Source organism: Macrobrachium nipponense, chromosome 36 (assembly GCF_015104395.2).
Source record: "Macrobrachium nipponense isolate FS-2020 chromosome 36, ASM1510439v2, whole genome shotgun sequence".
Classification (NCBI taxonomy): Eukaryota; Metazoa; Arthropoda; class Malacostraca; order Decapoda; family Palaemonidae; genus Macrobrachium; species Macrobrachium nipponense.
In genome coordinates, this window is record NC_087220.1 from 61,262,111 (window position 1) to 61,272,110 (window position 10,000).

The 10,000-nt window shown below is 37.1% G+C and overlaps 1 protein-coding gene across 1 annotated transcript in view; it reads right to left on the reverse strand.

Moving 5' to 3' along the window:
• LOC135203750 (amphiphysin-like) overlaps nt 1-10,000 on the reverse strand; it is a 125,532-nt gene that overhangs the window by 108,539 nt on the left and 6,993 nt on the right. The window contains 1 exon segment of the mRNA XM_064233690.1: nt 1-339. This exon segment is cut by the window's left edge and continues 332 nt beyond it. The gene's annotated coding sequence lies outside the window, so the exon portion shown is untranslated.

Sequence of the window (10,000 nt, forward strand, 5' to 3'; positions counted from 1 at the left end):
ACAAGAGGGAAGGAAGGTGTGGTGGTCAGTTCATTCAGCAATGATCTATTATAAGACGGACTTCAGCACAAAATCGGGTTGATTTCATTATCAAATAAACAACTTTTTTTCATAAACTTCAAACTTAAAGACGATAATAATTTCCTAAAAAGACGACGGGCGTCAAATCATGGATTCTCAGAAAACACAAACGTTTTAAAAACTAATCACACAGGTTCACACAGTTAAAATTCATCGTTTTTCCGTTTTATTATTCATAAAAACCACACGTTTCTCGTTCTTTTCATAGTAATCCACCTAAAAAAATATCACATGTATTCATCACACTTCATTATTCATCTGTAAATACACATTAAAAACATCGAATAAGTTATCACCATTTCCAAAAGGAACGACCATTGCATAACGCGTCTTCTGCGCATGCGCGCGAAAAGAGGCATTGTTACCAAAGACACATCAGACGCCAAATAAAAATAACAATGACCCGTGACGTCACGCATTGTGACGGCGAAAGGTCAGGGATTTGAGAAATCGCAGATTTTGTCGCGAGATAAAACGTCAAAAATAAAAGACAATTTTAAAGAATGGATAAATAAGATGGCGAGATGAAGTAGGTTACTTTATCGTATTATTATTATTACTTACTACTATTATTATTATTATTTTGGTGTTAGAGAGCAGTGTATAATTTCTTTGGTCAGTATTTCTTTCTAGTAACTGATTATGACCAATAACGTGAATTACATGGATAGAATATGTCATTGTTTCACTGTCAATATTCCTATATCATTATATATATAATATACATATATTATATATATATATATATACCTATATTATATATATAAATACATAATTATATACATATACAAGACTGAAGTAAATATCCACAAACACAGACCCATACAAACTTACAAATAAAACACACTTTCCTCTCCCCCAACATCTGCAATCAATGTTGACTAACTCCAAACAACCCCGCCCCCTTGCTATGACATAAGCACAGTTTTCCCAGAGACATTTATTACCGTTACGAGGCTCAAATGAAAGCGACACGAACAAACCACATGACAGTTGTCAGGCTTAAGAAGTGGTCCCTTTAAGGTGAAAAGAGTTTCAAATACCAGCCAAAAAGGGGGGAAAAGGTTCGGAGATGCGAATTTCGCGGGAAAACGCGCGAATATTAAAACCCGCCAAAGGGTGAGATCAGTTGCGCGGGAAACGATGGACCAGGGTAAGATGGTAACGAAGAGGACACAAATGTAGAATGAAGGTGAGGAGGAGAAGAAGAGGGAATTAGGAATAATCCGGCTGTTATAGGAGGCAATAAATTAATTGGCAGGCAGGGGAAAACGCAATCTAAACTGAGAATTAATAAGGCAATGGATACGCAACAAACACAATATATATATATATATATATATATATATATATATATATATATATATATATATAGAGAGAGAGAGAGAGAGAGAGAGAGACGAGAGATGAGAGAGAGAGGAGAGAGAGAGAGGAGAGGAGAGAGAGAGGAGAGGAGAGCTTACAAAATTCAAACGCAAATGTATATCAGTAACATCTAATACCACAGACAATAGCCCAACAACTTCTCACGAACTACACAAGAAAAAAAGAGAAAAGGGGGGCTTTAACCCCCAAAAGACAGAGACAGAGGGTTCTATGTAAATCAGGGAAGACGAGAACTTAGAATACATACATATATAAATCTCATAACAAAGAGACTCATATACACGATAACAGGACGCAAAAGTAAAATTTTAAAAAAATAATACATGTGAATTAGCAAGTCTAACGATATATATATATATATATATATATATATATATATATATATATATATATATATATATAATATATCATCATAAGAAACACATGCACGAAAACACCAAGAAGCAACCTTAAATTAAAAAAAAAAAAAAAACATACAGTTGACGCAACGAGTCCAACGGATAAAAAAAAAATTAAATTAAAAAACCAGCGATCGGAGCCAAGAACGCAGACGATCGAACGCACCATCTTTGAAACCGTTAAAGGTAAGCAAGCATCGCTCATGTCATCAGACGTCAGGTGTTGCCTGTCTGTCTGTCTCATGATCTTCGCTCGACGCAATTTCGTCGTGCGCCTACAGAGAGAGAGAGAGAGAGAGAGAGAGAGAGTGTAGGAGAAAGGAGAGGGGATAGGGAGAGGAAAGGATGGGTAGGGGAGAGAAGAAGAGGGAAAGAGAGAAAGAGGAGGGTTGGGTAGGGAAGGGGAAGGAGAATAGAGGAGGGGAGGGGGGGGAGGGGAGAGACAGAAGACGAGATTCTCCACTACAGTTTTAGCTTGTGACTAAGGCCAGCAGTGTCCTCCTCTCTCTCTCTCTCTCTCCAGAGAGAAATCATTTATCTCTTCCCTAACATTATGACGCTAATATCCCGGCTACGTGGGTGGGTTGGGGGGTATGGGGGCAGCCGGCCCCAAATGTCTTTCAGCGTACTTCAGCCTTAAAAAAAAAAAAAATAAAAAAAAAAAAACAGGTATGGTGGGAAGTTCGTCCTTGCTAAATAGCCACCACCCACTGTCCGAGGACCCTACCCCCCACCCCAACCCATCTTATACCGGTCCCCCCCATCATCTACTGCAATATAATAAATAAATTAATTAATTAAGGTTTTGCTTCGTACGTTCGACGGAAAGTATCAGATTGTTGTAGCTTCCTAATAGATAAATAAATAAAAAATAAGAATAAAAAATTTGCTCACTTTTTTACGTTCACGATAAATGAATTTTCTCTTAAATAAATTATAGATAGAAAATTAATATTGATTCTGGGAATTATGAACTTTTATTGACAAAAAAAATTACTAATATTGTTTGTATCGTGTAAACAATAAATTAACCCTTTTTAACAAATTCCGAAAGCGAAACTGGATCTGAAATGACACAAACAGTCAACAAAGAGCAAGCCGAGAAAAAAATTATGTCCAAAAAAACTATTAAAATCGTAGAAAATCGCGCGAAATATATTAACACATTTAATCAAAACCATTTCAGAAACAACGAACCAAACTATAAAAAAAAAAAAAGTTTTGTCTAATCAAAAGCGATAAACAAAAGCGGTTTTTCCGGTAACGCTTCGATGAACGCTACAGTAACATACCACTACGGTGAATACAATAGCTACTGTAACACGGGCTCGCACAATACGTTGTATAACGGTATTCGAAGTCTCCTGACAATCAAACGCGCTTACGCGCACACTTAAGCAGAGATTTTCAAATCTCAAAAATATTTACTTTATTTCATGTGAATATATCTATCTATCTATCTATCTATCATCATTATCTATATATATATATATATATATATATTACATATCATATAATATATATATATATATATATATATATATAATATTTATATATATATATCTGTAAAAGGATATGGCATAATTTGGCATCACAAAATCTGAGGTCATATGTGCAAAACGACGATTGGTTCGTGGATTCAGTTGACGCTTAACATGGTAAGACATTTTACAATATCCTCTTGCGTGCACAAGTGTATGTATATCATAAAAAGCTGTATACTAAACGAGTATATAGACTAAACATAGGCCTAGCCATATAAGCAAAGTTAATACTAATATAGTAGGCCTACAAAAGTAAAAAAAAAAATGCTTGTATGTCTTCGAATGTTGAAAGTACAATTACAAACACCTATAAAATGCAATTCATTAAGGACAATCTGTACGCCTACGATGTAAAACGTTCCTATAACACTATAGACCTAAAAGACACACTTATACAGGCCTAATCGTAGCACATTCTTACATGACATTTCAGTAGGCCTACAGAAACTCGCTTTAATAGGCTTACAATACAGGCACATTGACTGACATTAACATAGACTCCTCATATCAGATTAGTATACTAACAGACCGACTGTAACGATAATATTAGCGTTACAGCAACACAATTCAATTATTATAGACATGATTCACAAGGGTTTTTGTTTCACTACGCCAAGAGCTGTCCCAACCACAGTTTGATTATCAAACACTTGATTCATAGCGAGTTTTATATATAAAAAATCGGTAGGTAACTTTACGAAACGCTTCATTAATAGTGAGTTTTATGTAAAATCTGACGGTAGCTTCACAGCTACCAGTAATTACAAGCGTTATTATAAACAACTGACAATAAAAACCGCAAACAAAATACTGTAACCAGTCACAACGACAATGCTCTTATTACCACTAACGAAAATCTAAGCACAAACAGCACTCTGAAACAATAAAAAAAGACACGATAGCTAAACATTTAAATTGAACGGACAGAGCACCACCCGCGCACCAGAGCAGCTACTACACAACAGAACTCGACTCCTTGACAGTTATGACTAGAGTGGATCGAAATTAGATGACAGAAATTCGGAGATCTGTTTGCGCTATCAAGCTGTGCTGTCTTCTATCTGCTGCTGTCTGTGAGGCTCCCGCCATTTCCTGTCTAAGTGTTCTGCTCTCTCTCTCTCTCTCTCTCTCTCTCGGTCTTCATTGTTTCAAGTCTTATCTCCGGATATATCTTCTCAATCAAAGGGACGATTCCATTTTTCCTTCTTCGGCGGCTTTTGTTTCGCGTTTATTTTTATTTTAGGTTTGCGTCAGACGGTAGGTTATAGACCACTTTTACTTCCACAAAAACAGAAATGTAGCTCGTCCATTTTCAGGCATTTTATAATAATGCAACCGACATTTTCAGTCCTGTCAGACGATTTCAAAATGTGACTTAAAAACACACTTTCCCTTTGGTTATTACTACTTTATTATAATTAAAAACGCTACATTATCATAATTAAAAACGAAGACATTAATGGGGAATAAGCCTACATGGCTACTGGCTTGCAAAGAGACAGTTCATCATACAAAATGTCTGTTATAAGACAATGACACGAAACAGATAGAGTAAGTCGAAGCACAACAAACCAGTATCGTATAACTTCTGCAATATTTCCGCTTGGAGAGAGAGAGAGAGAGAGAGAGAGAGAGAGAGAGAGAGAGAGAGAGAGAAGGCTATAAGCAACCCAACCTTGATCAAGAAGCCGTTATACGCTGGTTGACCCACATTCGAATCCTATATCTTTCACGAAAGCTGAAATGACATGAAACCGGAGTATAGTAGTTTCGGCATCGATTCACTCCTGCTAGCAGCCATAAGCAGTAGGCCTATGGCCCTATGCGCTCTATCAAAAGCCCTAAAATATTCCCTATAGGCCTAAAGGCTTGGAATATGTCCTCGCTTTCTACTTGACCGCAGGAAAATAAAATGGTCGTCATGCTACAAGATAAGCGTATGAACAAACACGGGGATTCGATGCAGCTGTTAGAGTTATAGGCCTAGTCATTTGTTAGAGTAAGCAAAAGGCCTAATTTCTCGGCACCAACTGACTTGATATATACGCATACTCGCCGGAAGTATAATACACGAAGACACTTGATTTATCATCACAGCAAGTAAAAATTGCAACAAATCATCAACAGAAATGAGAGCATCAGGCCTATGCACCTAACTTCAATAGGCCTAATTGTCTCCTTACAAAACTGACCTAAGAAACATGTACTCGCAGGAAGTATAATACAATAACATAATAAGTGAAAATTATATGCAAATATCAGCCTAAGCCTATGCAATGGACTTCACCACTGCATCTGCACACTACTAGGCCTACGTCACTTGACAAGTAAAAGCCTAAAGCCTATAGGCCTTCGTGATGGGGCCTACTGCATCGAATAAACGTTTCCCCTCCATTGACATGGTTACGTTAATCCGCCCAATTAATTTACAAGGTAAGGAAGGAGGAAGTGGTCTACGGCAATGGCGGTTTACGGTCTTCCTTCCGGTACGGAAGAGGACGTTTCCCGAGGTACTCCACAGAGGAAATGAAACGACTTCATTATTTATTTTAATGATAAACGACAACTCTAGCTATAGACGAAATAAGTTATATTATGGGAAATGAAAAATAGGCTATCATACTCTGCAACACTCAAGCACCGTAATTCTAAACTGATGCACGAGAAAATAAACAGACATGATAAGACCCCGGGATCAAGTTACGTTGCCTAAACGTGCTCTCTCTCTCTCTCTCTCTCTCTCTCTCTCTCTCTCTCTCTCTCTCTCTCTCTCTCTCTCTCGTTTTCATGCAGAGATAATAGCATTACACGAAGCAAGCATAAATGGTGGTATTCATTTCTAAGCACCAGGCCTTCATTTGCATCTCTCTCTCTCTCTCTCTTTTTCATGCAGAGATAATAGCATTACACGAAGCATTATCAATGCTATTCATTTCTGGCCTAATACTCTCTCTCTCTCTCTCTCTCTCTCTCTCTCTCTCTCTCTCTCTCTCTCTCTCTCTCATAAACAAACAAATTAAGCTCACAACAAAGCCCACCTTTCTCTCAATTAGAAACTCCTAAATCATCATATGGCAATTTCTCCTATATGCTAATGAGACCAGAGTTCGAACTCACGGCAGAATAAAACACGAGGTGGCAACTGCTCACGACAAGAGTTGTCGTATCGTGATTATTTCTTTGGTAAAAAATGTTATATATATTATATATATATTATATATATATATATATATATATATATATATATCTATATATTTATTTATACAAATATTATGAACTACATATTACATTAATTAAACTTCATTATTTTCATAATAATATTTAAATCTCATTTTATTTTTAATGTTTCCATTAAAACTTTCACTTTCTAAAAAATACCAAGACCATTCACAAGCAGGAATGTTTGGGATGAGGTTGCTAGACATACTCCCCTTTTCCATAGATAATAAATCAGCGAGTTTGCAAGCAGAAGGGGCTTGGTTCATGTTACCGGTCACCTTTCCAAGCACTGGACATCGTGATGTTTAATTTCTGGGACAAGTCAAAGTCATCTAAAAAATAACCGACGTACTATACGAAATGTTATTTTAAAAGTAAAATTAAACCAAACAATTCAGAACAATCCACGTAATAACAACAATTATTAAAAAAACAATTCACGCAAAAAGAAAAAAAAACTAAAAACAAACAGCAGCGTGAATTGAACATCAGAAATGAATTCCCCCTTTTTCAGTCAAGTGGAAAAAAAGTACCTAGACGAGTCAGCGAGTTAAGAGTACACTACCTCTCTCTCTCTCTCTCTCTCTCTCTCTCTCTCTCTCCTTCTCTCTCTTCTTCTTCTTCTTCTTCCTCGCCAAGTACACGACGTCATGTCAAACGTACTCAAGAACCTAATGAAGCACTGTACCATTTGTGTTCTAATTATGGAAAATATTAATAAACAATAATGGATCATTGTGGGTTAAGAACGGAGAAAGTAAATAGATAATCGTACAGGCATAAGAAATAAGGCATTTAGCATTGGGGAAAGTAAATGGAAAGTCGTATAGGCCTATATAGGCGGTACAATTTTTGGGGTAAAATTCCCCTGTGTGAACCCTTTCATTTCTATTTCACTATACTAAAGTAGGTCTAGAGCTCTGTATATCTCTCTCCTAAGTCTACAGAGAATGACAGAGCTCTCTCTCTCTCTCTCTCTCCCAAGGTCCCATAAGACTAAGACCCTCTTTCGCCTGCCAGAAAGAAAATTAGCCCGTTGACAAGACGTCGCAAGCATTATCGTGAATTACGTCGCTCAAATGTATGCTTTGCCGTCTGCAAGGGGAGCACGCAAGCATAATGCAGCAATGGTGAGTTCTCTCTCTCTCTCTCTCTCTCTCTCTCTGTTCATTTTCTCTACCTTGTGCTATCTTCTGGCAAACTGTGTGTAGGCTATGATCATTGTTTTTCTTTTCTCTCTCTCTCTCTCTCTCGCTCTTTTGCATTCACGTTTCTCTATCCAGTGTTATCTTCAGTCAATTTATATGTATGATTATTGCCTTCTCTCTCTCTCTCTGCTCTCTCGCATTCACGTTTCTCTAGCCATTTTAACTTCAGGCAATCTATATGAATGATTATTGCCTTCCTTCTCTCTCTCTCTGTCTCTCTCTCTCTCTCTCATCAGACAACTGATATACTCCATAAATACTTGATATTTAACATCTTGTCAAGAGCGCGATAATCTTGCTTATTATATATATATATATATATATATAATATATATATATATATATAATATATATAATAATATATTTCACTTTTCTCTCTCGAACAGCTTAAATCATTTCATACATTATATATTTAACTAGTTTTTTCTTCATTATTAATCAGCTTTATTCGTATGTGAACTTTAAAATAGTGGTCACTTTAGTAAGGTGTGATTTCGTCATTATTCAAACATAAGAAATTGGTATATAACCGATTTTGCAAAGTGGGCCTATCACAATTAGGTATTTTTCAAATTTCGGAAAAATACCTAATTCCGTTACTTTTGTATGGTATTCCTATCTAGCTTCGGCAACCTTAGCACACAAACTTCTGTCGTGACAGAGATCTGCTTTTACGAGACAATATAATAAAATGAAATATATTAAGGAAAGATTCCTCCTTGGTGCCGTCTGGTAATTCCCTGTGAGGATTACACTGTGTTTTAATGACCCTTTCTCTCTCTCTCTCTCTCTCTCTCTCTCTCTCTCTCTCTCTCTCTCTTTAAGCGTATGTGGGCCAATACTTTTCTGAGAATACTCACAGAGCTTACTCCACGTTCACTGACAGAGAGAGAGAGAGAGAGAGAGAGAGAGAGAGAGAGAGAGAGAGAGAGAGACCTAAGCTCTCCTTCTCTAGGCCTAAATGGGCTAACACTTATCCAAGGACACATATAGGTCTAAATCCACGGTCGTTAACCAGAGAGAGAGAGAGAGAGAGAGAGAGAGAGAGAGAGCTGCATAATAATTAACCCTCTTACGTGACACACGAACCACCCGGCAGGCTGTGGTGTGGTAGGAGGTATATAGTCAGGAGCACAAGATATATCTGTGACCCAAAACAACTGCTGGAAAGATCCACACACACACACATTATTAAGGTTTCCTTAACCGTGGTACTGGTGACACACTTTATCTCGCTCACACTCCTCGTGTTTCCCTCCTCTCTTCCCCAATTTCTTTCTTTTCTAAGTCTTTCTTTATCAGCTCGTTTTCTCGCGTCTGCTCTTTCGCGTTTCTGTTTCGAGTTAAATTTCTACAATTTTAAGTCTAGGCTTCTTCTTTGCTTTCGTTGTATCTTGAAAATTTCTATTTTCTTCGTCATCTCTTATTTTTCCTATTTATCTCTTTAATCACATTTCCCTCACATTATCAACGCTTTCATATTTCCCCTCACATTATCAAAGCGTTATCTTCACGTTCATTTATTCACACCTCCGTTCTAATATACCATCTCCTGCGTTCATTAACTCTTCCTCCTCCTCCTCCATTCCCCATTATCATAATCATTATCTATTATTTATCAAGAAACGACTAATGATCTGTTGGTTATCTGTAAACACGAGGTTTATCCGTAATTCAAAATCCTAAAAGAATGAAGCAGCTAACGACTTATAGGTCTAGCTTTTATCTACAGCCAAATACTTCCGGTTTATTATTATCATTATTTTCTCTACATTCTCTATAGCCGAACACTTCTATTTTTATTATTATTAGTATTATTATTATTAAATGTCCAAACATTAAAAGCACAAAAGAAACTAGCCAAGCCGTAAACATAGACCTTAGCCAGCCACGGAGGTGGGGGCGTGGAGTGGGAGAGAGAGCTCTCAAATATACAGGAAATGTGGGCGAACGGAAGAGATAAGGCGGGCTGCAGAGGAGAGAGAACAAAAGGAGGAAATGTAAAAAGGGATGGAAAATGGGAAGAAGGAGGAGATAAAAAAAAGAATAATGGGAAGAGGTCGATGATAAGGAATAGATGAGGCGCAAGGGAACCATCATAATTGGGAGCGTTCTATTGAAAGTGAAAAATGGCGGGAAACTCTTGGGGGAAGTTGCAGGTTCA